General features: G+C 35.9%; 1 long non-coding RNA gene across 1 annotated transcript in view; it reads left to right on the forward strand.

Annotated features, from left to right (window-relative positions):
* The first annotated feature begins 16,377 nt into the window (after positions 1-16,377).
* The window catches only part of LOC140639481 (uncharacterized), a 34,870-nt gene continuing 23,994 nt past the window's right edge, over positions 16,378-27,253 (forward strand). The window contains exons 1-2 of the long non-coding RNA XR_012036197.1: positions 16,378-16,579; positions 19,586-19,659. This is a non-coding gene — a long non-coding RNA (uncharacterized lncRNA). The remainder of the gene's footprint in view (positions 16,580-19,585; positions 19,660-27,253) is intronic.

Here is a 27,253-nt window from a genome sequence, read left to right on the forward strand (position 1 = left end):
TTAGAAATGTAGTTATTTGCCAGAATTTGGCCTCCTTTTTAATCAGGATATAATTGGACAAATTGATTCTATAATCAAGTCCATATTTGCAGTAACATAGTTGGGGATAAATCTTAATATAATAGTATATGACAAACCCATCAATAAGGCACAGGAATTGTATTTCATATGTAGAACTGATTCCCACAAAGTTCTTCCAGGAATCTGGGACAAGACCTGCTCTGTGTCTTATAGACTCTTATATTGGCAGACAGAACCCAATTAGATTTGGTAGATTTTTGAGCAGGGAGCAATTCTTCCCAATGTATAGTAACTGCAGGGACAAACCATGGATGTGGATATTTCAGGTTTGCATTTGCTTTCCTTTCCTTGCCATTGTGTAGGATGACCAGCAGGAACAATTAAAAGAAAAAAAAAAAAGAAAACTCAAGAATAATAGAGGTTATTGAAAATGCAATATGAGAATCTTTATGAATTTTCCAGGCAAAAGTTAATTCTCTGGCCTTAGTTCTTATTCAACCCTGTGAATCTCTGAATTAGATGATTGACAAGGAGGCTTACATGGTTAATTAGCACCTCTTGCTCCTCAATAAATTAATCCATTAAAAACACAATGAGATGAACATTTTTTATTATAAAAATAATCTTTCAAAATTATTTATGATCATGAGAGGGACTGTTAAAAAACTATTCCAAATTTGAAAATAGTCAAAAAAAAAAAGACTAAATATTCTAATGTCACATTGCATCATTGGTCAGTAGAGATTTCTAAAGAGTACCTAATTCTCTGGTGGATTTTACTCTTATTTAATTTGAAATGAACTATTAATTAGGATCCAGACTACATGGGGTTACATGTTAACTTAAGTTTTCATCTTGTAGAGATACAGATAATGTCAGTCCTATAGAGGAGATAATGCCAAACATCATGCCCTCCAAGACTTAATCAGCCAACTATTTCTGCCTGCCTTTCATGACCCACTATTTAAATCCCTACTCAAATACTCTCCATATTTGCCATTCTTTTGGTTCTTTCACTAATGAGTTAAACTTTTGACATGTGCTCATTCTAAATGAACTTCACAGGAATCATTTAAATGGGTTTTTTTATTTAGACATGGTCCATGCTCTTTAACTTTTTGAAAATTATACTTACATAAGCCAATCTCTATTAATTGGGGAAAATTTTGAATAAGCCAAGGTAAGCATCATTTCCCAAATAAATCATTGAATTTCTGACTTCCTGGAACCATCCGTAGGCTTTTGGTTCTAGTTTAGCTAAAATAAAATTAATACTCTTACAAACAACACTTGTAAGATTATTTTAAATCATGATTTATCTCCAATGTCTTGATTAGGTTCTTTAATTCACTATAATATATGCACTGGTTGTTTATTCTTTGTAAAAATGAAATAAGGAAAAGAAAAAGAAATAAGAGTAAATCATTGTCTTAAATATTATATCAATATAATTATCATAGAATTATTAGTTGGTTTTGGGATTTACTCAATAAAATTTATTATTCAGTCCAGTACTCTTGCTAAGATATAATGTCATGTCCCCATCACCTCACACAAGAAATAATAATAACTAAATGGCCAAAATGTAACAAATCATTCATTTGTTACATCTATATAAAAGAAACTCCAATTGATATATGTCAAAAATATGTCAATCGGTTTATGTTTGAAAGAAAGCCTCTTCTAACAACAAGTAAAAACAGGACAAAGAAAAAAATCCTTTCTCTTCCACTGCAGGGAATAATGTCATTCAGCAGGAGGAATAAATCTAGTGGAATGACTCTTGCTAGTTTACATTGGGCTTAATTGTGGTCTTTTAGAATACTCACATATAAATATAATGGAAAGAAAACATTGAGGGGCACCTGGGTGGCTCAGTGGTTGAGCATCTGCCTTTGACTCAGGGCATGATCCTGGGGTCTGGGGATCAAGTCATTCTTGATTACATTAGCCTTCCTGCAAGGAGCCTGCTTCTGTCTTCCTCTGCCTATGTCTTTGCCTCTCTCTCAGTGTCTCTCATGAATAAATAAATAATTTTTTAAAGAAGAAAGAAAACCTTGATTTAGAAACAAATGTTATACTAGATGTCTCTTAGTGATGGATCTATAATTTTTGTATATTTACCTTTATATGTCCAGCTTCAAAAAAAATCTTATAATCAACTTAATTAAACATTTGAAGAGGAGGTGCCTGGGTGTCTCAGTCAGATTCTTGATTTTTGGATCAGGTCATCTTGGGAATGTGAGATCAAGCCCTGCCTCAGGCTCCATGCTCAGCAGGGAATATGCTTAGGATTCTCTCTCTCCCTCTCTCTCTACTCTCTCCATCACTTGAGTTCTTTCTCTCTGTATCTCTCTAAAATAAATAAAATCTTTTAAACAAACAAACAGGGATGCCTGGGTGTCTCAGTGGTTAAGCGTCTGCCTTCAGCTCAGGGTATGATCCGGGGGTTCTGGGATGGAGTCCCACATTGGGCTCTCTGCATGGAGCCTGCTTCTCCCTCTGCCTATGTCTCTGCCTCTCTCTTTCTGTGTCTCTCATAAATAAATAAATTAATTTTTTTCTTGAAGAGAGAAAAAAAGCAATAGTAGATGAAAAAGGGCTCCTGGGAGAGAAGAGTATGTGTGGTGTTGAGTTAGGGATCTCAGCAGGCAGGCGCCAGTCACCCGAGATTTAGCAAAGTGTCTTCCCCTTGAGTCGTCCACTGGCTACCTCATTGTGGCAGAGTCTGGAGCAAGGAGAAGCCAGGGTAGATCACTAGATAGTCCTCAATTTCTGTTAATCAAGGAAATAAAACTCACTCCAGCTCTTCTCCTGCCGGGCTCACCATTTCCTCTCCACTTGTCCAGAGTTTTAAGCATAAATGGCTTCAAGGGTCACATGACAAACATTCCCGGCAGGGAGCTATAAGGAAGTGGTAATGATGGGGAAACGACCATATGTCAGGCCTGAAAATTTTAGATTCAAAAGCAAAACAATCATTAACTATCTGTGGGTTATATTTGACTCTCGTTCACCTCTTCATGAGGCTTGACCTTGGATTAAAGCACTTAACTTTTAGATTAGTAAAGTAAAACTATGAATAAGAGCCAAGTGGCCAAGCAGGTCGATAAGACTTCCCATTTAACCAGTGCATGACAGAGTCTTTACTGCAAAATGAAAACTGTAACACAATTCAGAAAATAACATTTGTCTAGAGCTTAATAGGTATAGAATAGTATATGCATCATCACATTTAATAAATACAGTAAAATTATTTTACTTTACTGCTAACATATTGCTTTTAACTATGTCTACTAATATAGAACTGCTATTGCTACTACTAATCCTATTCCTACAATTATGACTACAACTACAGAAAGTCCCCTATTTTCCTACCATAATATAGTCCAAAGACAGGTCAGATAATAGAAAGGGAAGTTATAGGGAAGAAAATAAATGTACTCAAATGCATGATAAACCTACTACCATCATGACTTCTTTGAAGACATAACATAATGAAGACATAACAAATTGGTGCTATTTTTCCACCACTTATACATAGTCTCTAACTGTCATTTTCCTTCAAATTTAACTCATATCTACTCACCTTAAGACTGGGATGTGTCCAATTGAGGTTAAGAAGTCACCATATGAGCCCACCTAATTTTTTTGCCTGTGTCTCGGTTGTATTACGTTTGAGACCAATTCTTATTTTCATGTTATCACTTTCTTATTTCAAAAACAAAATTGTTAAATCAACACACAATAAAATGTTCACATAATTTCACAAGCCAAAATATAGAAAAAGATGACAAAATGTCATATCTGACATCTGGTTAGCAGGCAGTGTCACTGTGGAATTGCTTGAAATAACTAGCTGGCTTTTTTGGTATGAGAAAGTCTGATTTGGGTTTTTGAAAAGGAGTTTAGAGGTACCCACGTATTACTTATCAAAGTGAAAATTATTTGAAAGTCAAATATATAAAATCAGAGACCACCTCATTTACAGGAAGTTGGATTGCCAACTTCTTATTTTGAAAAAAAAAAGTAATTATGATACACACACACACACACACACACACACACATAAACACAGCCACTTACTGTCATTTCACAAAAGAAAGGACAGTCTAACTCCATAACTATTAGAAATAGTAGTATTCAGGGAAAGAAAAATGTAACCTACTAACAAGAACACATTTATAATAAACCAAATTGTGTTTCAAAAAGACGTTTAAGTCCTAAATCCAGAACCTCAGAAAATGACCTCATTTAGAATAAAGGTCTTTTCAAATGTATTAAGGTAAGGATCTGGAGATGTAGTCCTGGATTCGAGTAGCCCCTGGATGCAATGGTAGGGACCTTAGAAATGACACAAAAGGAGAAACAAGAGGAAAGAAGGCCACATGAAGGTGAAGCAGAGATCACAGTGATGAAACCAGAAGCCAAGCACTGCCAAGGATTGTGCCCAAGCACCAGGAGCTGAGGAGAGGCAAGAAAGACTCTCCCCCATCCCCACCAGCCCTGGGAGGAAGGGGGGTACCCCTGCGTACTCTAACTTCCAACTTCTCACATCTAGGACTCTGAGTGAATAAATTTTTATGGCTGTAAGTCACCAAGTTTGTGGCAATTTGTTGTGGTAACAGTAGGAAACGAATATATTTAACTCTAAAACACACGAAGATACATACACTCACTATGGCTTCCTTTTTTCTGATTCGAATGTTCATCTGTCTCATGAGGCTTCAAGAATGAAGAATCATTCCCAGTCTGGGCTTTCTGGTGCCAGACTCTGTGGCCTTCCCTATTCTACGCGTCAGCGTAGTCCAGGGAAGGAGATAGAAAAGATTAACAAGTTACAAAAGCTTTCATGGCCATTCTCCAGCTAACTGTTGGTAGATAAAGGTGAAAAATTCGAAAACTCTCCCCAACCCCTGCCTTGCAGAAGGTAGCAGATGAGAGCACTAAGGCATTCTCCTCAGGTATAGGATAAAGAAAAAAGAGCCTTTCTTTGTTCCAGAGATGGTCTTTCTCAATAACTGTTGTGAATGACTTTGTGACTGTTTTAGAACCTTGTTAAGTTAAATGCATTTGTAAAACTTATGATGGAGTAAACTTGCTTTAAGTAACTTTTAACAGCAAGCAGCTGTATCAGGACACAGCCCTGAAGTTGGTCCTGTACGTGTTAGGGGAGCTGACTGACTATTTGATGGAGATTAAGGATAAAAAAAGACTGGGTTTCAAAGGGCAGTTGAGCTGAGGTTAACAGAGGTGGCCTGGCAGCTGTGGAAGTTGCTTCTAATTGGAAAAAGACAATCCCTGGGAGGTTTCATGCTAGCACACACATGAATTTAGTTTGTTCTCTCTCTCTCTCTCTCTTTGTGTCTTTGTCTCTCTCTCACTTTCCAGCACTCCTCTACCCCCATCCATTTCTCCTTCTCTCCGTCCTTCAGATTTCTCTTTGGCTACTTATTTGCTAGAGAGATTTAGGACGTATGTATCTGATGATAACACGAAGAAGGCAAGTAACATTTGTTTTCTAATTAATTTCTGAATGAACAGAAGGATTGTGTAGTCAGCTAAAGATGTTGGATCTACAAGGTTATTGATTCAAAAGCAAAATACCCATAGTAAATGGGAACATACTGGCTAAGACAGCACACTTCGGGCTTATCCTGCCTGGATTCCAAGCCTGACTCTTCATGGCCAGCTGTGTGGCCTTTGGCAAGTTGCATAACTCTCTGAGATTCATCTATGAACTGAACACAGTAATGGTAGCCACCTATAAAGCTGCTGTGAGCATTAAATCAGAAATTACTATAATGTGCTTAGAATGGTACCAGGGATATAGTAAGTGCTCAATAAATGTTAGCTATTTCTTGGATCTGAACAGAGCCTCAGGATTTGGTTCAGCAGTGACTATTAATAGTTTAGATTTAGAAAACAAAACTTCAATGGAATTGGAAGGTTTCTATTTTGAAGACCAATATTAGTTTGGTACATTCTTTAATTTGGTTAATAGGATTTATTAACACTTATGTCTGTTTTAAAAATAATTCTAACCAGGGATCCCTGGGTGGCTCAGCGGTTTAGCAGCGCCTTTGGCCCAGGGCATGATCCTGGAGTCCCACATCGGGCTCCCTGCATGGAGCCTGCTTCTCCCTCTGCCTGTGTCTCTGCCTCTCTCTCTCTCTCTCTCTCATGAATAAATAAATAAAATATTTTAAAAATTCTATCCATACAAATAAAAATCGTATAAAGAAAAGAAAGCATAGTAGATAGCCACTCCTTTTCTACCCTTTCTTGCTAACCCACTCCAATGGAAATCTGATTTCAGATCATGAAATACTACTGAAACACTAGTGTAGGCAGTTATCTCAGAGAGAATAAATTACTTCTTTTAAGTATTAGAAACCCCATAACATGATGGGAAAATTTTTCACAATAAATTATGATTTGCCTATGTTGGCTAAGAAAAAAAGTTAAAATTGAATTGATAATTCTTCCCACGGCAAACATATAAACCATTTCTGCCCATCACCCCAAGAGCCTGTGGCTATTTGTAATCCAGCTTCCTTGGCTTGAAGTTGGATTAAAGCCCTGATTCAAGTGGCCTGCCAGCCTGATCCATGGAATACAGATGGCCTTCCCCGTGCATAGCCATGCTGGGACATCTGGCACAATTTCAAAGTATAAAGATCTTCTTGGGTCACAGTCATCATTGTCATGGTTCTCTTATTTTTACCAGAATCTCTCTTCTTCTGTGCTTGCAATTATCCCATTTCAGCTTCCTTTAGCAGGCTTTTTATGGTGATCCTATTCTAGTTCATGCATTTTTGTTACAATAAACAGAGCCCTCATTTGGTGGTTGGGGAATTCTCCAGGACTACCTTCTAAGTGACCTTTGCCTGTCATTTGATGGTAAATAGGTGTCCTGGGGGGCAGTGATGAAACCATGTGCAAGACGAAATGGATATTGATGGTGCCTGTATGACCTCTACAAAACGTATTGAGTGAGCACTGCTGATTTGTAGTACTTTTCGTCTGACTTGGAACTCCATGCAACTTTTACAAGCTTTGCCAAGTTCTCTTTAAATACATTTCTTCTAATTGAGCTCTGTTAAACCTAGATTCTGGAAAAGAATTAGAATATATTTTCTATCTAATATCATATATGTTCTGGAAAAGAATTAGAATATAGCATTTTCTATCTAATAATCATATATGTTCTTATCTCTGACAAGACATTGCAGAGTTACTTATAGGGGATGTTTATTTTGGGAATCACTAACTAACCAATAGGCTGTAGGCTCTCCAGGTATCAAGAGTTAGTGCTTTGAAATTCTGAGGAACTTACAGTGGTTTCTCTGGAAATATTGGTCTATGATTCCACTTGTCATCAGACCTGTTAGCAGTCAAGGCTGTGTCAGCACACCAGAGACCAGGCCAAATCCAGACTATTCTTTTTCTTGATAAAGAAAACCTTATGAAACACAGCCATGCCTATTCACTTACATATTGCCTATGGCTTCTTTCACATTACAATGGCAGAGTTGAGTGGTTGCAACAGAAACCTGTGGCCCTCAAAATCTAAAATATTTGCTATCTGACCCTTTACAGAAAAAGCTTGCCCAATCTCTGGTCCACAGCAAAAATGATTCAAAATGAAGTAGGTGCAGCCTCTTCAAAGTCTACAAATACTCTGAAAGTTTTCCGAAAATTGCTTTCCAAATTCTCATGGACTTTCCTAAAGGCCACATTGAGAAAGCCTCACTCTAGTACTTCCAGTGAAGCGGATAGAGAAAAGGAAGGAGTGAAGGTAGGAAAGGGAAGAAAGAGGGATAGGAAGGAAGGAAGGAAGGAAGGAAGGAAGGAAGGAAGGAAGGAAGGAAAGAGAGAAAGAAAGAAAAGGAAACAGAAACACACTTTTCTCCAAAGGGGACAAAGCAAAGGTTAATCAAAATATTCCAAAATTCTTCCAACCTTCTAGAGACTCACAGCATTGCTGTTAGAAGCAGAACTTCTTTTCACGCGGGCATTTTGGATTCAGAATATTCTGAACTGAGATAAATGGATAATAAAGTAAGATGGTGGGAATAATCACAATTCTTATTTCACAGCTTGAGTTCTCCCATCCTCCTTCTCACCAGAAACAGAAACAAAACAAAACCCACCAAAACCACTGTTGTGAAATAATGCATCTCCCTAGAGAGCAACCCCTTGAGAACAAAGCAGAAATCATAGACGGGAAATACTGGACTTTAAAATAAATATTTTCATTTATTTAAACATAAACAGATGTGGATTTACCTTAAAGCTACTGAAGCTTAAGCTTTAAGGATCCTCGCTGGCAAGGGACCCTCCTGAAGCCCTGGAAGTGGCACTAGCAGTGTGTTCACAGAGTCATGGGCTTCTGTAAAACTTACTAAATTAATCTGGTAAAGTCATTTTTCATGTCTATACAAACCTGCCTTCAGTTAAGCTTCTCCTGATGTGGGGTAGCATTAGATGGGCTGTGAACATTTTTAGGATCTATCCAAGGACAGCGGAGGCTGCAAATGGGTTCATTTCAGCACTAGGGGGAAGTATTTATGTGGTTTGCTGTCACATCAGCATACAGTTACATTTTTGCCAGCAGTCTGGTGGTGGAATGGCTTCTAGAAAATCTTTGTCCATCCTCTGTACAGACTTATCTGTCACCCTGGTCCACCTGGAGATCATGATGTGAACTTGGCCTAATGGACCTGGAAACACATTAGGTGGGAAAAGAAGAGGAAGGATTGAACTGCACAGAGCCAGAGTTGGTCTAAGGAAAACTCCTCCAACGATCATTCTTGAAAAATGAGAAACCCAGGAATCAGTTCTTATGCATGAATGGCCAATACGCAAAATCTCTCCTTTCAAGAAAACACAGCATAAATAGTAATCAAAACTACAAGGTTTTTTTTTTTTCTTTTTTGATGAGAATCTAAAAAATAAAGTTTATCAGGAAGCCTGCATTTGTTAATCACAACCATCAAACAGTATTCCTATAAGCACATCTGTCTGTAAGTAAACTCACGTCTTATGCATCCCAATTATTCTGAGAAAAAAAATAAATTTTGACCAATGAAAGTAAAGATTGAATTATCTTTCTATTTTCTATATAGAGAGAATACTAGAAATTGGAATTATATGAAGTCATCAAAATGTTTACAGACAATAATTTAGAAAAAATAATTGTAAAGATATGGCAGGCATTTCGTTAATTAAGAAAAATACCATGACATATCTGTTTTGTGATTTTTGTGCTGTATGTCAGCTTTTTAAAATTTGTAAGCTGTTATGGCTTCTTTCCTCATTCTAAATACTTTTGTGCTCACTTTCAATTATAGTTATACTTGTTATCTTTTTTCTTTTTAAAGTCACCCATAAAGTTTGTGTGAACTTCAGGGTTTACAAAACTAAACATAAGCAATTCTTTTCAACTAATTCAGTCATCATGATTAGAACTTATTATTAGCTATAATGAAAAGCTCCTTCAAACAGCCAAAGTAACAGAAGTTTATAATGCTGAGTCTTTTAAATGTAAACAGAATGCTTCGATGATGGACTGCTTCTCCCTCTGTGCCTCTGCCTCTGTTTCTGTGTCTTTCATGAATAAATAAATAAAATTTTAAAAAATATTTTTTCTCCTATAAAATGTTTAATATGTATTAACCTCCTAACAAAAAGTAAAATGTGAAAATGTTCAGACCAATTTAGTGTCATATACTTTCCATTAAATTCATATTTATCACGTTCTTTAAAACATATATATTTTTATTTTTAATTTACATTTAATCATTCTCAGATGATAAAAATAAGAGCTCAATCTATGAATATGCAGAGCAACCATACCTTCTTTTCTACTTGTTAGTTCCTAGATAATCTCTTTTGATCATATATTTTATTGTATTATCATTTAATTAATGGTAAAAAGCCTGTTATCTTGTTTCATACCTTTATAAAAATAGATACAAAAATTTTATTAAAACTTCAGCATTTTATCTTAATTATTAATACATCAAATCAAATTTGTTTTGTAATTTATTTCTATGCTTATAAAAAATAATACTTCTTAACAAATGTTTTAACGTGCTTTCTTGAAATATAAAATGAAAGGAGACTTTTTCAGACAGAATGCAAGTAAGTTTTTTCAAACTGATTTGGCTAACCTCTTTAGTTAAAAATGGACATCTGGGGAGCCTAGCTAGCTCAGTCAGTAGAACATGGGCCTCTTCATCTCGGGGTTGTAAGTTCAAGTGCCATGTTGAGTGTAGAGATTACTTAAAGATATAGATATTTTTTAAATTTATTTGAAAAATAAATATAGACATTATCCATAAAAAGAGCTAAATTTGAAGCCCAAGATTTCAACAAAATTATATTTGAAGTCATCACAGGTGGGGCTGTCCAGAAGCAGATGAAGACTAGGATAAAAGAAGTTTTCACTGGAATCAATACCCATAGAGGAGAGGTTGCGGGAACAGAAACGAGACTACAAAGAAGCTAAAAGTGATGCAGGCTCAACATTGCCTAGGTCAACCCATTTGGGAAATCTGCAGCAAGAGGTGCTCATCAATGTTGTTAAGCATCACTCCAAAATGATGGGATGACCACACTACCCACCACTAGACAAGTTCTCTCTCCTTACAGTGGTTCTGGATCTCTGTGTCCACCTCAAAAATACCTACAAGATAAGTGCATTTTACAAAATAGAAAAAAAATGTGTTAGCAAAGATGTAAAGATATGAATAATAAAATTTTGTTTTCCAATTCATTATAGTATGTGAAGTTAAAGTTTCTAGGTAAAAACTTCACAGATAAAATAGTTATTTGTAAATCTTAGGAGAGCCTTTTTATATAAAGTAACAAATTATTTTTGCTTTTGATGGACATTATCTTTTCCTTCCCTCTACTTATTAATGGAACAAGATTACTCAGTGATTTTATCTATAAAAATATAAAATACATTTTTAAATGATATGGAGTCTTGTGTCATTTCAGTACTCAAGTATATGTGTTAATGAATATAGAAAATAAATTATTTTAAATACCCATTTGTTTATTAAGAGCTGCATGTCCAACAGTTTTTGGGTTTTTTTTTTTTTTTACTATTTAAATGTGTAAAACTTATTATTATATCTATGGTGTTTGGAGTCTATATTTATTAATCATAATGTAATGATACCTAAGACAGAATACATTTCTAATATTTAGAATCTATGGTCAGAGGAATTTTTTAAAGTACCTTTTAAAATATTAGATATACATATTTAATGGTTTGAGTAAACTTTTATGCATAAAGATACAAGAGGATAAAATTTCAGAGGAGATGGTAATGGAAATATGAATTGAAAGATAGTTAAGATATAAAATTAAATGCTAAAATAGAACTTGTTCATCTATTTTTAATAGATTACTGTGGGTTCATAGTAATTATGATGAGGTTCCATTGGCTATATCTAAGAAATAATATAACAATTTTATTTAAAAATATTAATGCTAATTATATGACAGAACCATATAGCTCCTCAATATTTAATAATCAAAAATTGCAGGAGTCAGCTTACAAATATAAGAGGAGGTAAATAATTTTCAAATTGCTTTCAAAGTGTATCAGGAAAATCAAAGAAAATCACCAACTGACAGTGCTGGGAATTGGTTGAGCTTCAAATTTAGCTCTTTCTATAGAAAATGTCTCTATTTATTTTTCAAATCAATTTTTAAAAGATTTATATCTTTAGGTAATTTCTACACTCAAGGTGGCGCTTGAACTTACAACCCCTAGATGAAGAGTTCCATGTTCTATTCAGATTCTTCACTACTCACCATCTGCCTCCTTATCCCTTCTTTAGACAAGTGGACTTTGAATAAATAAATAAAATCTTAAAAAAAAAAAAAAGAATCTAAAAAGAGGCAGCCCGGGTGGCTCAGCGGTTTAGCACCGCCTTCAGCCTGGAGACCTGGGTGTGATCCTGGAGACCTGGGGATCAAATCCCACATCACGCTCCCCGCATGGAACCTGCTTCTCCCTCTGCCTGTGTCTCCGCCTCTCTCTCTCTTTTTCCCACTCTCTCTCTCTCTCATGAATAAATAAATAAAATCTTTAAAAAAAAAAAAAAGAATCTAGACAAGTGGACTTCATGATGATGATATTTACCATGTCTGTCACTTCCCAGGTCAGGATAGAGTCCACAATGGCCAGAAAGATAGTGAGATGCCATCCTCCCCAGTATTTCAGGCTTTTTTGCTGAACACCTACTCCCAGAGTCACAGCATGGAAGGATACAGGCCTAAATTCAGCAATTTGTCAAGTTTTATTTAATTCACAGTAAAGAAAAAAAAATCGACTTCTACAAAGTTCTCTCACTGATCTCTTTAGCTTTGAATGAAATCTGAAAAAAGGCAGAATAATAGCTTTCAAACATTTTCATAATCCAATCCTTAGAATCTGTGACTGTATTGCATGACAAAAAGGATTTTGCTGGCGTGATTAGGATTATGGATTTTAAAATAGGAAGATCATCCTGAATTATCCAAGATAACCCAGTCTGATCACAGGAGCCCTTAGAAGTCTAGAACTTTCTCCAGCTGGAAGCAGAAAGAGATGGAGCAGAAGGGAAAGACAGAGAGATCATAAGTGTGCATCTGAGATATGGGCCTACATGCGGAAACCAGAGAGGTCTCTCACTGCTGAGGGCTTTGCCAGCTGACAGCCAGCAAGGAAAATGGGACCTCAGTCCATTAACAGCAAGGAACTGAATTTTGCCATCAACCAGAATGAGCTTGGAAGCAGATTCTTCCCCAGAACCTCCCATAAGTACACAGCCAATGGACACTTTGAGATTGTTCTTGGGAGACCTGGGGCAGAGTATCCAGTGGACACTTGCTGTGCCCAGATTCCTGACACACAGATACTGTGAAATAGTAAATGGGTCCTGTTCTAAGCTATTAAATCAGTGCTGTTTTATTCCATGGCAATAGAAAACAAATGCAAAATCCAATTTTCTTGCATTACTGGGCTTTTACCTTTTACCTTCTGCCACTGCCTCCTTGTACTTTGGGTTCTCTTGCTTCCTCATTCCGAAAATTACTTTTTGACAGTTCAAAGAAGTCTCCAGATCCACCCTCTCCCCCATCAAGGGTGCTTACATTTCCTGTTCCTGCTGGCTCTCCGTTTCCATTTCCTCTTTCCCACTGTCACCATCACACTCCTGCATGACCCAGACTCACTTCTGTTCAAATACCTGCTTCCACCCCACGCAGGCGGGCATCTCCCTGTGCCCTGTCTAACGTCTAAAGTAGGATATCTTTTCGCTAGATTTCTTCAGCCCCTGAGAGAAGGAGTTATGTCTAGTTTGTCACAAGTGCTTAACAGACTAATTGGTAGGTTATCAGTGATCAATAAATATTTGCTCAACAAACAAATGAATAAAACAGTAAACTTTACTTTTGGTGAAACTTATAACACTTTTAGCCTTTGGGGGGCTTTATGAAGAGTAATAGAGTAGAGAGCATGGCCATTTAAGGTCCCAGATCTCAGGAGCACTCCCCTTCTGAAGACTCTGCCTATCCCGCTCTCTCCATGTGTTAAATGTTCAAGAGGGCAAAGCCTCTCCTACATCACCTACTTTATCTTCCCTAAGTCCCTCCATTAAACTCTCTTTTGGAATTATGTAATGTAAAAATATATTTTTGTCATTTATCACTGCAAATGAAAATTAACATTAGTATAGTTCTGTGTAATTTACAAAGCATTTGAAGAGAATGCCCTTGGAACCCCTGGATGGCTCAGTGGTTGAGTGTCTGGCTTGGGCTCAGGGTGTGATCCTGGGGTTCCAGGATTGAATCCTACATTGGGCTCCCCATGGGGAACTTGCTTCTCCCTCTGCCCGTCTCTGCCTCTCCCTCTCTCTGTGTTTCTCATGAATAAATAAATAAAATCTTAAAAAGAAATAAGAGAATGTTCTTAAACATTTGACCACCTGTCATAGAATGCAATAGGGCAAATCTACAAATATCCATTGACTTTCTAATGTCTGTGTTCCTTGTACTCAGCACAGTACAAATCACACACCAGGGCTTTATTGACCAACTGTATCTAGAAGACTCACAAGTGCTTATTATCTCCCATCTAGACCTTCCTCCAAGGCCTAGATCTGAGTCCTAGATGGTTAACAACATAGACTTAAACCCTCTGTTTAACTGATGTCTCTTCAGTTTTTCTTAATTGAAGAATGTGAGAACAGACACTGACTTCTCATCACATCAGTCTCATAGGAAAAATGGGGCCAGACATTTTCCAAGGGTGATGATACTTCTTTTAAAAGCTTTGTAAAACTGAAATACAAGCAAGCATGATGGGTTGAAGCATTGTACTTATAGAGGCTCTAGGTAGGCACTTCTCATCCAGCAATCTCTATCATACTCTGCCCAGATCCATTTTTCCAGGATGCTAGTATCTAAAATTAACCACCTCAGGTCCATTCCCTTAGTTTAGGATTTTTTTTAAATAAATAATTCAGGAAAAGGTGGTAATTTAGTTTCTGTTAATAGTTTAGTCCTCAGAATCCACTAATTAATAATTTATTCTTTTAAAAAAATAATAATTTATTCTTTATATTGAAATCACCTTGATTGCAATCGAGATCCTCTATTTGGCTATGTGATCACAGTCAGGTCCTGTAGTCATGCTAAGGCTTGGTCATCTCAGTGGGAAAATCAAGGTAATATTAGAGCCTACGTTTTAGATTGTGGAGAGCTTTACAAGAGAAAAGACATTTTAAAGCACTAAACAGAGGGCCCAGGATATCATATATATTCAATGAATTCAACATTGGGAAAAATCTTTGTCTATTTTATTCACTGTTATTTCTAAGAAAACAGCCCAGTGCCTGGCACGTAGAAAACACTCAGTACAAGAATGGATAAATGACTGAATTATAAGATTATGTCATTTTTAGATACGGTTTTTCAAAGAAGAGAAAAACAATAAAACATAATTGTAACTGGACAGTGTACAGGAGCAAAGCACAGAACCAAAAAGAGGAGCTGGACACAAACTGCATAAATATCACCTATTTCCTGAAGCTTCCAAAGACTGCCTCCAGAAATGTAATCAGAAATGCAGCCTCCTGTGTGTAGTCTGAGAGGGATCTGTTCCCATCATTTTCTTCTGTGCCGGATTCTCTCTTGTTGTTTATTTGTTTTGACATTAAACAGGAGCAATCTTGCAAGATAAATATTGTGCCATCCAGGCAGAAGCCTGTCAAAAAAAAAAAAAAAAAAAAGCCATTCTGAAGAATCCAGAGCCACCGAGTCGGCAGCTCTGTGGAACAAGCAGCTTGAGCAACGCGCTCCTCTTGTCACTCTCCGCATGTCTTTCCAATATAGTAAAGTTGTTTACCGTCAGGGGAATGGAAAGGAAGCCCATATTGTGTACAATAGGGAGTGACTCATAGTCTGAGCAAACAGTGACACCACGTAGTGATCTGCAAGCCACATTGTCTCAGACAGGGGTTACAGGTCTATATTAGGGCACTGACTCTATATATGGGGAGGTAGAAATGACAAATGTGGTTTTTCACTACAATGGCTTGAAGGCACAACACAATGGAGATTTTTCAGGCAGTACATTGAGTCAATAAGGTTTGATGCTCGCATCCCACCCCCACTCATATAAGAAATGAAAAAAATGAGGGAGCAAGGAAAGGGGGAAGGTACATCTAAAAATAGAAAGCCACTCTTAAACAGTTTTAAAGCTCTAGAAAGATCAACATGTAGAAATCGTTTCTCAGAGTGTGGAACAAGGACATTGGCATTAGAATCACTTGTTTCTGAGTCTCATCCCAGAAATATTGTATCTGTATTCATTGGGGTGGAACCTGTGATTCTATTCTATAACAATTTCCCCAGGAGATTCTTTTGTACTCTAAAATTAAACAATCACTGATATAAAATACCTCTGACTTAAGGACATGGAAAAATTGAAAAAAAAATAAAGTAAAACCCACACTATTTCATACTTATCCGCAATCTCTAATTACAATTACTAATGACTAATAAGATGTGTCTACCTATTGGTCACTGCAAAATTTTCCAACCCTGGAATCACATTGGAAACCACCACCCTTATTTCCTGTTATATATTAATTAATGTACACATGGCACTTGCTTTTTCATCACAGCAACCACCAAAGACTTAGCTTCTCAAAGAAATTATGTCATCGAAAGGAATGTAGTTCAGCTAATAATGTTGAAACTGTGAACTAACCTTGAAGTAGTATCGTGTCACAAAGGACCAGTATCACTATTTCCCTCAAATACTTGAACTATCCCAGCAACACTACTGTGAGTTTACTGGAACCCTAGGTTCTTCTTCTCACTATAAGAAAAGAAAGAGACACCAAAGATATTCCTCTCTCCTCATGCACAGAGAAAAGTGTGGGTGAGAGCACAGTGAGAAGGGAGCCATCTACAAGCCAGGAAGACAGGTCTCACCAGAAACCAACCCTGATGTTACCTTGCTCTTGGACTTGTCGCCTCCAAAACTGTGAGAAAATAAATTCTTTAAGCCACCCAATCTTTGGTATTCGGTTTGGCAGCCCAAGCTGCTAATATATCAGATAATGTTGCCACTATGAAATTGGAGAGGGAGAATTATGAACAGAACCCACTGTGAACTTTTGGTGTTATGAGCCCTTTGCTAAAACTCAATGAAAATTATCATTCCCTGACAAAACCACCAAGAGCTCAGACTACTTAGAAGAGAACAAAATATAAGGACTTCCTTACTAGATAATAGATAAGACTCCCAACCAGCTGAAGTACTCATTAAAAAAAATAATAATGATTTGACAATGAAGGAAGTCATTAATAGGCTGTAGGAAGAAGAATTGTAACCTGTTATGTCTTTGCTCATTACACTATTTGATTAGGGAAGTCTTCTCAAAAAATCACCTTATCTTAGCGTCTTAGTACAGTAATATTCTTTAATCACAAATTCCATTTCTGTTGCTTTGAGGGTTGAGATGTGTGGTGTAAATCCTTGGGAAATGTTTAGAAATCTTCAGATGGATGAAAACGTTGCGTGTAAACAGTCAAAAACTTCTGAGTCTTTCCTGGGGTTTCCTGGACTGTTGTGATATCTTACACAGCAAGTGCTAGGATTTTTGCATTTCACCTTATACTAATTTTCACCAAATGACTAGAGACTTTGCTTCAAATGGATCCTTTCTTTAGTTTCTTCTGAATACTTCGCTTGATGTAGTCAACCCATAACAACAGCAATAAAAGTAAATTGACTACTCCCTAGGGCACATATTTGTAGTAGATTCCAGTAATACAATGACAAGAACATTCTTTAAGCACTAATGTCCTGCTTTTTCATGCTTTTATAGGTTCTGTTATTGATTTGTTTATATTCTATTTGCTTGTTAATGGTTTAGATATACATTGAATACTATCTAACACACCATTATCATACTTAACTCTTTTTTTCCCCTTTTATTTGTAGCAATATCTGGGATTTCTTATGAAGAATAAGATGAGGATACAAGTAGTTTATCTTTAGCAATGATGAAGATGGATATTTACTGGAGTATATAAAAATGGACAGACAGGGAAACTAAAATGTTGAGATAAACGAGGATTTAAGCCATTGCTTTAGACAAGCTATAAAAATGTTATTAAGGATTTGCTGCAGAAACAAAAGAAAACTGCTGTTTCTAATTCTTTCTTGGCTTAATCATCCAGAAGTTTAATAAGCTGTATACCTAAATGGGAGATGGATTTTACAATTTGGGAATAACAGTATGTTTATATATCCCTTCTGTACCTCCTTTGCAACTGAAACTACAGATCTGTCATTTTAATTGGACTTCAGATGGACACAAACTCTTAACTTTCTTTAAAAATTGATTTTTTAAAAAGACTCAGGTGAAACAGTTGCCATAGTTGCACAACATGTTCAATTACTCAAGGACTTATAATACTAAGGGCCTGGAACATGTCCCATTTCTCTTTGTATTCTTCACTGGTCCAACCAAGATGCCTTAACCAAAGTTGGGCAATTTGTTGAATACTCAGAGATGACTTTTCCTATTTGCTCAATTCAAATATGAATGTGTTTTCCTATTTTATCATTTTTAAACTGAACTCTCTATATTTAATTATTATAAGTTTTATCCCAAAGTATATTAATGAATCAATTGCTTCTTAAAATTGATAATGCCTTAGAATAGAAGAATGAAATCTGGAAGAACAAAAATTCATTCTTTCATACATCACTCTGCCATCTCAAGATCAGGTTGAAATATTTCTTTCATAATTCAATGAAAATATTTATTGAGCCCTTCCTACCTGCCAGACATTGTGCTAGATTTGTCCTTGATTGGGAAATTTTTTCTTCAATGTAATTGAAATACTTATTTAATTTAGTTTTGTTTTTGAGATAAAAAATCACCTCTCATAAGTTTCCTTTTTTCTTTCTTTCCTTTCTTCCTTACTTCCTTTATTCCTTCCTCTTCCCTCCCTCCGATTCTTTCTTCCTTCTTTACTTACTTTCTTTTCTTTTTTTTTTTTTTTTTAAGAACATTCTCCAGAATTGGCAGACACCAAATTACTCAATGCTAGATTTCCTTGACCTTTAATTTTTGCCAATCAGTCTGGGTTGTTTGATGACCCAGTCCCAGTGGCTTTTTAAAACTTATGAAAAGCTCAGCCAGAAAGTACTCACTCTGAAGCTGCAGTGATATGGGCAGGTTCTACTCTACAATAGAGTCAATCATGTTGCAGCTTGACAAATGAAGGAAGAGGGCTCTTGACCTGTAAGTACAGTAGATTCTATCCACATCTCTGAGCTACGGGCTTTGTAGCATCTTGTACTGACTCAAATGGGAAGCAACCGATGTCCTGGAAACAACTGCTTAAAATAATCTGAAACATCTGCATGAAACATTTTAGTATTTACTTTCCTTGCTCACCCTTTTTAGATTATCTATATTCTCTTATCTTACTACCCCCATATTAAATGTTATAGCAAAAGAAATAGAAAGTAAAAAGAGATGTACATCTCAAATAGATTGATCTGATTTTCTCGCAAAGATGTTGAGTAAGGGATAGGCAGGGCCAGGTAGGGAGAGATAAGGAGGGGACCATGGAATCAGGCTCACAAAACAAACTCCCTAAAATGCTGAGATGTAAGAAAACCAGAATAAGGAAACAAAGCAGACCACCCTGCCCTAGGTATGGGTGGAAAAGGTGTTTTGTTTTGTTTTGTTTTGTTATGTTTTTTGTTTTGTTATGACAGTCGTCTGTGACTAACAAAGAATAACCTGACCCAAAAGGAAACCATCCAAGATGTTATCTCCAGTCCTTACTCAAACCAAAACATCACAAGAATGATAAGGCCACTGCTCCCTGGACAGTTCTAAATGAAAGACTGTCAGTAGAGGCCCACGTTGGCAACCCTGCCAGGACCCCTCTCACTCCTAAGAGCTCTCTCTGTATCCTCACTTAATGAACTTCTATCACTTTACTAACTCTCCTTTATCCACAGGTTCATTCTTCGACTCCATGAGACAAGAACCTAGCTTTCTCCTTTCAGTGTGATGCCACCATGACACGGCACTTGTAAGTTATAGCTCCATAATCGCTGTGCCACTTACTAACTCTGACCTTGGGTAGTCACTCCATTACTCAAACTCTCTGTGTTTTACTCTTAATATTCAGAACATTGAACAATAATTTCTTCTTGACAGAGTTGTGAAGATTAGGTAGGATGAAGAGATGATGCATGCAAAATGTTCCACAAAGTGAACAAGTAGTACATGCTCAATAAACATGGTTGGATTTTAGTTACCTGATCTCTTCCTGCTAAAAGTCCTGTAAGTTACTATCCAAAAGTAACTTAAACTTAGGACTCTATCAATAGGATAGTGATTTTCTTTAGCTGATTGCAAGGATTATGTTTTCACAAATTTTTATTTCCGATATATATATATACACACACACAGATAATGAAAGCAACTAAATTAAAATTTCACTTTATAATTTAATACGATTTCTCAGAGTCAACTGACACAAATACTAAATAATATTCAAAATTATTAATTTACAACATTATAATTTTTTTTTACTTGTAGCATGAATTACTATCAATTCTGGTCCACTTATTGGACCAGAGACTTGTGGTGTTAGCAAAAGACTTCTTTCTCATGTAGCACACTACTAGAATTAGGTATTTTATAAGTAGCAGACCTGCCCTTGATTTACTTTTGCTTAAAATTTTCTGGCTTCTACATCTATTCCTCCATCCTTTATTTCACGTGATCACTCATTCATACACTAATTCATTAATTTATTCATTCATTTAACTATTTAAATATTGCTAGAGTATGTGGCTTTTTCATCTCCAGCAATATTTTTATTTTCTTATTTAAATATTTGATAGGGGTGCTTGGATGGCTTAGTTGCTTAAGCATCTGCCTTTAGCTCAGGTTATGATCTCAGGGTCCCTGGATTGAGCTCCACATTGTATTTCCTGCTCAGTGGGGAGCCTGCTTCTCCCTTTCTCTCTGCCTGCTGCCCCCCTGCTTGTGCTCTCTTTCTCTCTGTCAAATAAATAAATAAAATCTTTAAAAATAAATAAATACATATTTTATAAATATTTTTCTAGTTTTGTTTGTGGTCTAATATTTAGCTTTTAATATTACTAATTTTGTGTGTGCAATGTCTTCATTGCAATTTTGTTTACACACAGGAAAATTAAAATTACATAAATAATTCTATGTTCAAAAAACAATACTGACTGCTCAGGAACCTCAGTGAAACTAGAGACTAGGCTCTTCAGAATCCTCACCCATATGAATCCTGATTGCCAATAAATGCTTCTCATTTCTACTCTGCACAAATGACCCTTCTGAAGACATGCTATTTTCCTCTCCTTGTGTATGATAGATAACTAGAGTGGTCAGGAAGTCCTCCTCAAATGTAGGGGGTGGCCTATCTTTGGATATATAATATGATCTCTTTGAGACTATCTCACAAACAGATTAGCAGGTAATATATTTTGGCTCAGTATAAGGAAAAATGCCATAAAATGCTGAATGCAAAATGCCTCCTAGGGAATATGTTTAAGCAGAGCCTGGGATATAGTTCATCAGGAGTATTGGAGACAAGTTTTGGAGAACAATTACACTAGACAACAGGTATGGCCTCTCTCAGATATTTTGTTTCAAACTCCCGTGTATGGAAATCTAGTATTTAAAGAATCAGGTAAGAACAAGATCTAGATCTCAAATATGTATTAATTTGTGATCAGAAAGAAGAAAATATTTCAGGCTGGAGGTAATAAGGGGCTTGACATTTGTTCAAGCTGGGGTGGAAGGGAGAGAACAATCCCAAGCCAAGGTCAGGATGGCCCAAGATGGAAGAAGCCAAGGATAAGCTTCCTGTGGCTTGTACCTCACTGCCTAAGGAACCAGCAGTCATGCACAGCTAAGTGCTTTACAAAGAGCTGCTTTAGGGATTGTTATATCTCTGAAGCCTAAACCAGAGTGAAACGAAAGGAGGGAAACATTTCAACTCAGAAATGAATGAATCTTTTTGGTTTTGTTTCCTTTTTTTTAAGAGAAATATTGTGGGTTTCCTCATGTCCATCCAATAATCAGCTTCATTTTTTTTTCCTGAGTAAAGTGTACTTTGATGTTATTTTGTGTGGTATCATCACTCTTTCAGGTAAAATGTAATCATTCATTCACTTGGGCAAAGTTCATCGATTCCCAACTATGTGCCAAGCATATCTCTACATGCTGAGGGAGAAAAAGATAAATTGGACACATCTCTGACTTCTAGCACCAACCTCTCAGACTTGTGAAAGTTAGTCATGTTAAAAACAAACAAAAAAAGATGAATAGAAATACAGCATGATAAGTGCTGTAATTGAACAATAAAGAAAAATGGAACTTCTAAAGAATCAATTCTTCACCAACAAGCTACTTCCCAACAAAAAACGTTACTCTAAATAGATATTTAAATTGCTTGACTTACTGAAGAAGTTCTAGGGGCAACGAATATAAAATTATCTTACATTGCTGGAAGAAACCCAAATTGTTTACTGTTAAGATGCTTTTATGTTTTTTTTTTTTAAGATAGAAGCACCTTCCCATTACTGTAATAGCTTCATTAGAATAAAAAAATCATACCTACTTGAGGTTAAATTGAGTTGGTTTTCCATAATAATTCATATTACTAGTTATTATTTTTCCAGCTATAGGAAATGAAACTAACTCTTATGTAACTCTTAAGCATTCTCTTCTGGATACAACTTCCTTACTAACTTACTAAAAATACTGTGAAATTATTTTCAAGTGGGAGCACCTCTTCCAAAATTGAAGAGGCTGTAATTTCCAAATTCCTGAAAATGAGGATGGTGAGCAACAGGAAGACAGGCTTGCCTGCGTTATTGAAGCAATACAGAAAAAAAAAATTGAAATATAAAGGTAAAAATCAGTTGAGAATATTTTTGGAAACCCATGGATGCAGGAACTTTAAAAGAAAAACCCATTTTTTAAAACATTATTAATGCAAATTAAAAATTAACATTACAAATACCCAACCTCTAGGTACTTTATCTTAGGTATAGCTGACAAAAAATTTCTTGGATTTCTAATGAAGAGTGTATGTTTTGTTAGCTTTTTTGTTCCCTTTGGTAACTTAAAAAACTCAGACTCAATCTATGACAGCTGTCACCAGATTAGAGTTCTAATATTAAAAGTTATCTCATGGTGGATTTGGGGAAGAAGGCTTTCTGAACTGGTGTATGTGTTTCTGCAACTTCTCTGAGTCATTAAAATGCAGAGTAAACACCGGGATGATTTATGCAAATACAAACAAAGGAAAACATTTTCTTAATGACACCTCAAAACCTTACCCAGTTGAAATTTTGTTTAAGATTAAATAATGGGTGCTTTATTTAGATTAATTAGCAAGAAGATCACAGTAGTCAATAGGCAACTGAAAGATGCCATCTGTTCCCTTTTCCAATCGTATCTATGAGCTTTGCATTGGTGTACCAGGGAACATGGGAGAATTAATTAGGCAGCAAATGAAATCTTCTCACAGATGGCACCCATTTACTTCTTGCAAATGCATACCAGCAACTTTGTGTGCCTTTGCTTTAATCTTGTTTGCCTCCTTCAAAGTTATGAAGGACCACTGGCATCTATCAGTCGCCTCTTTTAAAAAGTACAAGAATGTAGGGAAAGTGTAGAGTTTAACCTCTAAAACAAAAACAAACAAACAAAACAAAACAAAAAAACAAACAAACAAACAAACAAAAAGCCTGATTGGAAATAACACCATGAGAACTTCTAAAGACTTCAAATCTCTCTTTGATAAGAATTTAAGAATTTAATCAAGCTGTTTGTCTTTATCCTGAGATCATTGTTATTTGTCTCATTTTACAATAAGAATTCTTGTTCTAATCTCCTTGCGTAACAATAGGAAGATCTGACTTGTTTTATAAAAGCTGTTTTCCAAAGGTTGTGGTGATATGATTTACATGACACTTTTTCAAATGTGGCTCTAAATATTTATGAATCACTGAAGGAAATACTATTGGAAGATGACTGGACTCAGCTTTATTATATTTTATTTTTGTACCTCTGCTTCTTCAGAGGTACAAGCTTGTGGTTTAAAGAAAACTGTATTGTTCCATCAAATATCCCCATCAGAAGAGCACTGTCTCCTGACTGTCTTTCTCCGATCTCTCCATCACTTTTCTGGAAATAGTACTCTAAGTTCTCTTGTCCAAACTTATAATATTCGAGTCATCACTTAACCTACTAAAATTGGACTTGCATCTACATCAGTCCACAGAATTTCTGTTTTAAAAGTCTTAATGATTTCTTAATTTTTAAGTACCCTAGTTTCCTCTCTAACATTTTTATTTATTTTTTTATTTTATTTTTTTTCCTCTCTAACATTTTAATATGACTCATTCACTCTTTAACTTCGAGATACCATTTTCTTCCACTGTGTCTTTTACCAATCCAAGTGGCATTTTTCATATCTGTTCTTCTTTTAACAATCCCTTAGATGTGTATATTTCTTAGGAATTTTTTTTAATTTATTTTTTTGAGATTTTATTTATTTATTCATGAGAGACACTGGGAGAGAGAGAGAGAGAGGCAGAGACACAGGCATAGGAAGAAGCAGGCTCCATGCAGAGAGCCTGACCTGGGACTTGATCCCAGGTCTCCAAGATCAGCCCTGGGCTGAAGGTGGCGCTAAACCACTGAGCCACCCAGACTGCCCCACTTCTTAGGAATTATATCATGCTTTCCATTAGGGGCAGAATTTTAAAGATGCACCTCAAGACTCATCTCCTCAGTATTTAGTCAAACTCTATTCTAGATATTGCTATAAAGGGACTTTGCATATGTAATTAAGGTTACTAATCAGCTGACTTTAAGATAGAGAGATTGCCCTGGATTATCTGGGTGAGATCAATGTAATTAATTATAGGAGCCCTTAACAGTAAAATATAAAGATGGGAGATTCCATGACAGAGACATGGTGGAAAAGCATGCAAGGAAGATGCTATGGTAGAAGGGGAAGTCAGAGAGGTTCCAAATAAGAGAAGGAGTCGGCATGCCATTTCTTGTTTTGAGACGTCAGGACCCCCATGCCAAGACTGGAGAGAAGCCTCTTGGAGCTACAGCATTCCCTGACTGTCAGACAGCTTGAACAGATGCTATCATCTTTTACTGTCTCAATCCTGAAACTACAAGAAGCTAGATTCTGCCAAAACTTGAACGAGCTAGGAAATGGATTCTTCCCAGAACCTCTCTCTTAATAAGAGACCAGATAACCAACACCTTGATCTCCTCCATATGCAACCCAGAACTAGTCCAGCCAGTCTGGATCTCTGAACTTCAGAGGTGTAAGATAATAAGTTTGGGTTGTTTTGAGCCAAAATTTATGGTAATTTATTATGGCAGCAATAGAAAAATATTACACTATCCTTGACTGAAACATGTGCTTCTTAATTTTGTTTGCATATGCTAATGATCCCACATGGATATCTCCATGTTCTCTGCTTTAGTGAGCTCCAGAAACGTATGTGCAGATACCTCAACTATTTGGAGTCATGAAATATTTTTAGCAGTGAAGTAACATGATCTGATCTGCCTTATCAGAGGTGTGGAGAATGGACAAGAGAAGAAAAAGAGAGAGAGAGAAAAGTCCAAATAGAGTAACATTCATTCATTCAACTAATAGGTAGGAAGACCTATCATATTTTAACCACTTTTTCCGAACTGGCTTCCACTAGAATGGTGTTAGTGGTGCCAGAGAGAACTGGAAATATATAAGACATATTTTGAAGACTGAACAGTCAGAATCAGAAGATGAGTTATAAGGAGAGGAAAAGTGAAAAACAAAAAAGAAAGGAAGGAAGAAATAAATGGGTTCTGGCTTCTTGATTTGAGCAACTATCTATTGATAAAAAAAAAAAAAGTATGTGGAGAAGATTAAGCTGAAAGCTGGAACAAAGAATTGAGAAGACTGTTTTAGATAGAACTATTGTGAGATGTATATCCAGCACCTAAATCATATTTTAGCAGTCTAATCCTCAACCAAGAGATCAGGGCTGGTGTAGTAAAATGAGAATCATCAGCGGAAAATGAGTTTTAAAGCCAAAGACTAGAGGATATCACCTAAAGATCATGTGATATTAATTCTATTATCTGGAATGTTTATCAAATCTCTTCTTCTACATTTTCCCCAATACCTGGCCCTGCCTTAGTTTGGGCCCATCAAAACTTTGCCTACAACCCCTTTTCCATTACCACCAGACTTCATTAATATTTTAATTTCCTTTAAAGTCTGAGACAGATGTTGGTATCTACATCATGAAAGGAAAGCTTATTATAATCATGTGAGTGTGTATGATCACTCTCTTTTCCCTCCAGCATAAAAATGCCATGTCCCATATATAGACTGCTTCTTCAGTTTAGTATTCAAGATGAAAAGGACACATGGAGTGCAGCAGTATCTAACCCATAGCCACCCAACTTATATGTAAGAACTAAAACTTGGCTGTGGTCAGACATGAAAAACCAGGGATTGTTTGTTACTGCAGCAAAGACAAGGAAAGCCACCTTTTTTTCCTAGACCTTCTGTGTGGTTGAAGCTGTGAACAAACTTTAATTTAAAATTTAATAAACATTAAAAACATACAATGAAAATTCAAGAACTTGAAAGTAATGCATGTTTCTTTGATCTTAATTAATGGAAAAAGTGAAGACATGACAAAATTAGTTACATATAAAAATTGAATATTTTGGTAAGCTCTTATATGGCTAAACCTCCTAACTTATTTTCCTGGGGTATCTGGGTAAAACTTTTAGAACAACCTTTAGCAAGCTCACCACTTGGAAGAGTCTATGTGATAAGGATATGTAAGCCAAAGTCCAACAATTTAGATAATCAAAATACTAAATGCTTTCATCATCTCTGAAGTTAAAGTTTAGCTGATGATTACATTAAATATTTATTGATATTTGCTGGGAAAAAAATTGGGGCAGGATGCAGAGAATTTTCAAACATTGTGGAATTTCCAGGAAATTTCAATCATTTATGTATGAAGTGTACAAAGACTATTTACTTTAGTAGTAGCTTTGTGGACAATTTTATGACTTTGACCATCCTGTAGATCCACTGATTATTCATATATTCATCTCACTGTTTTTGATCTGGTGAAGGCTTTCACAAAGTGATCTTATGAATCACAAAGATTCATAAGAATCTTCATTATCAAACACTAGGTTCATTTTTTATTTATATGTTTATATTTAAAAATTTAGCAGCAGATATCCCAAAGCATTATTTTCACACTGTTTTTTTTTTTTTAATGAAAAAAAGCAGAAATTTTCCACAACTGAGATCACTTGAATTCTTTTTCAAGAAACTATACAGAGTCTTTATATTTTGCATCGCTTTGTACAGATTCAGGATTGTTAGTTGAATATCTGAAAAATCCCTGGAAATGTTACACATCCGACCTATATCAAATAAAAATGTTCTTGGTATAACGTCTCTATGTATTTTTAAAAGTCAATTATTCCTTTAAAAAAATCTCTGAAAAAATATGTGTGTGTGTGTATAATACTGTATATCTTTTATCATTTCTTCCCATGTTTAGTACCTGAATTTATCAGTT

Source organism: Canis lupus, chromosome 9, assembly GCF_048164855.1.
Source record: "Canis lupus baileyi chromosome 9, mCanLup2.hap1, whole genome shotgun sequence".
NCBI classification, from domain to species: domain Eukaryota; kingdom Metazoa; phylum Chordata; class Mammalia; order Carnivora; family Canidae; genus Canis; species Canis lupus.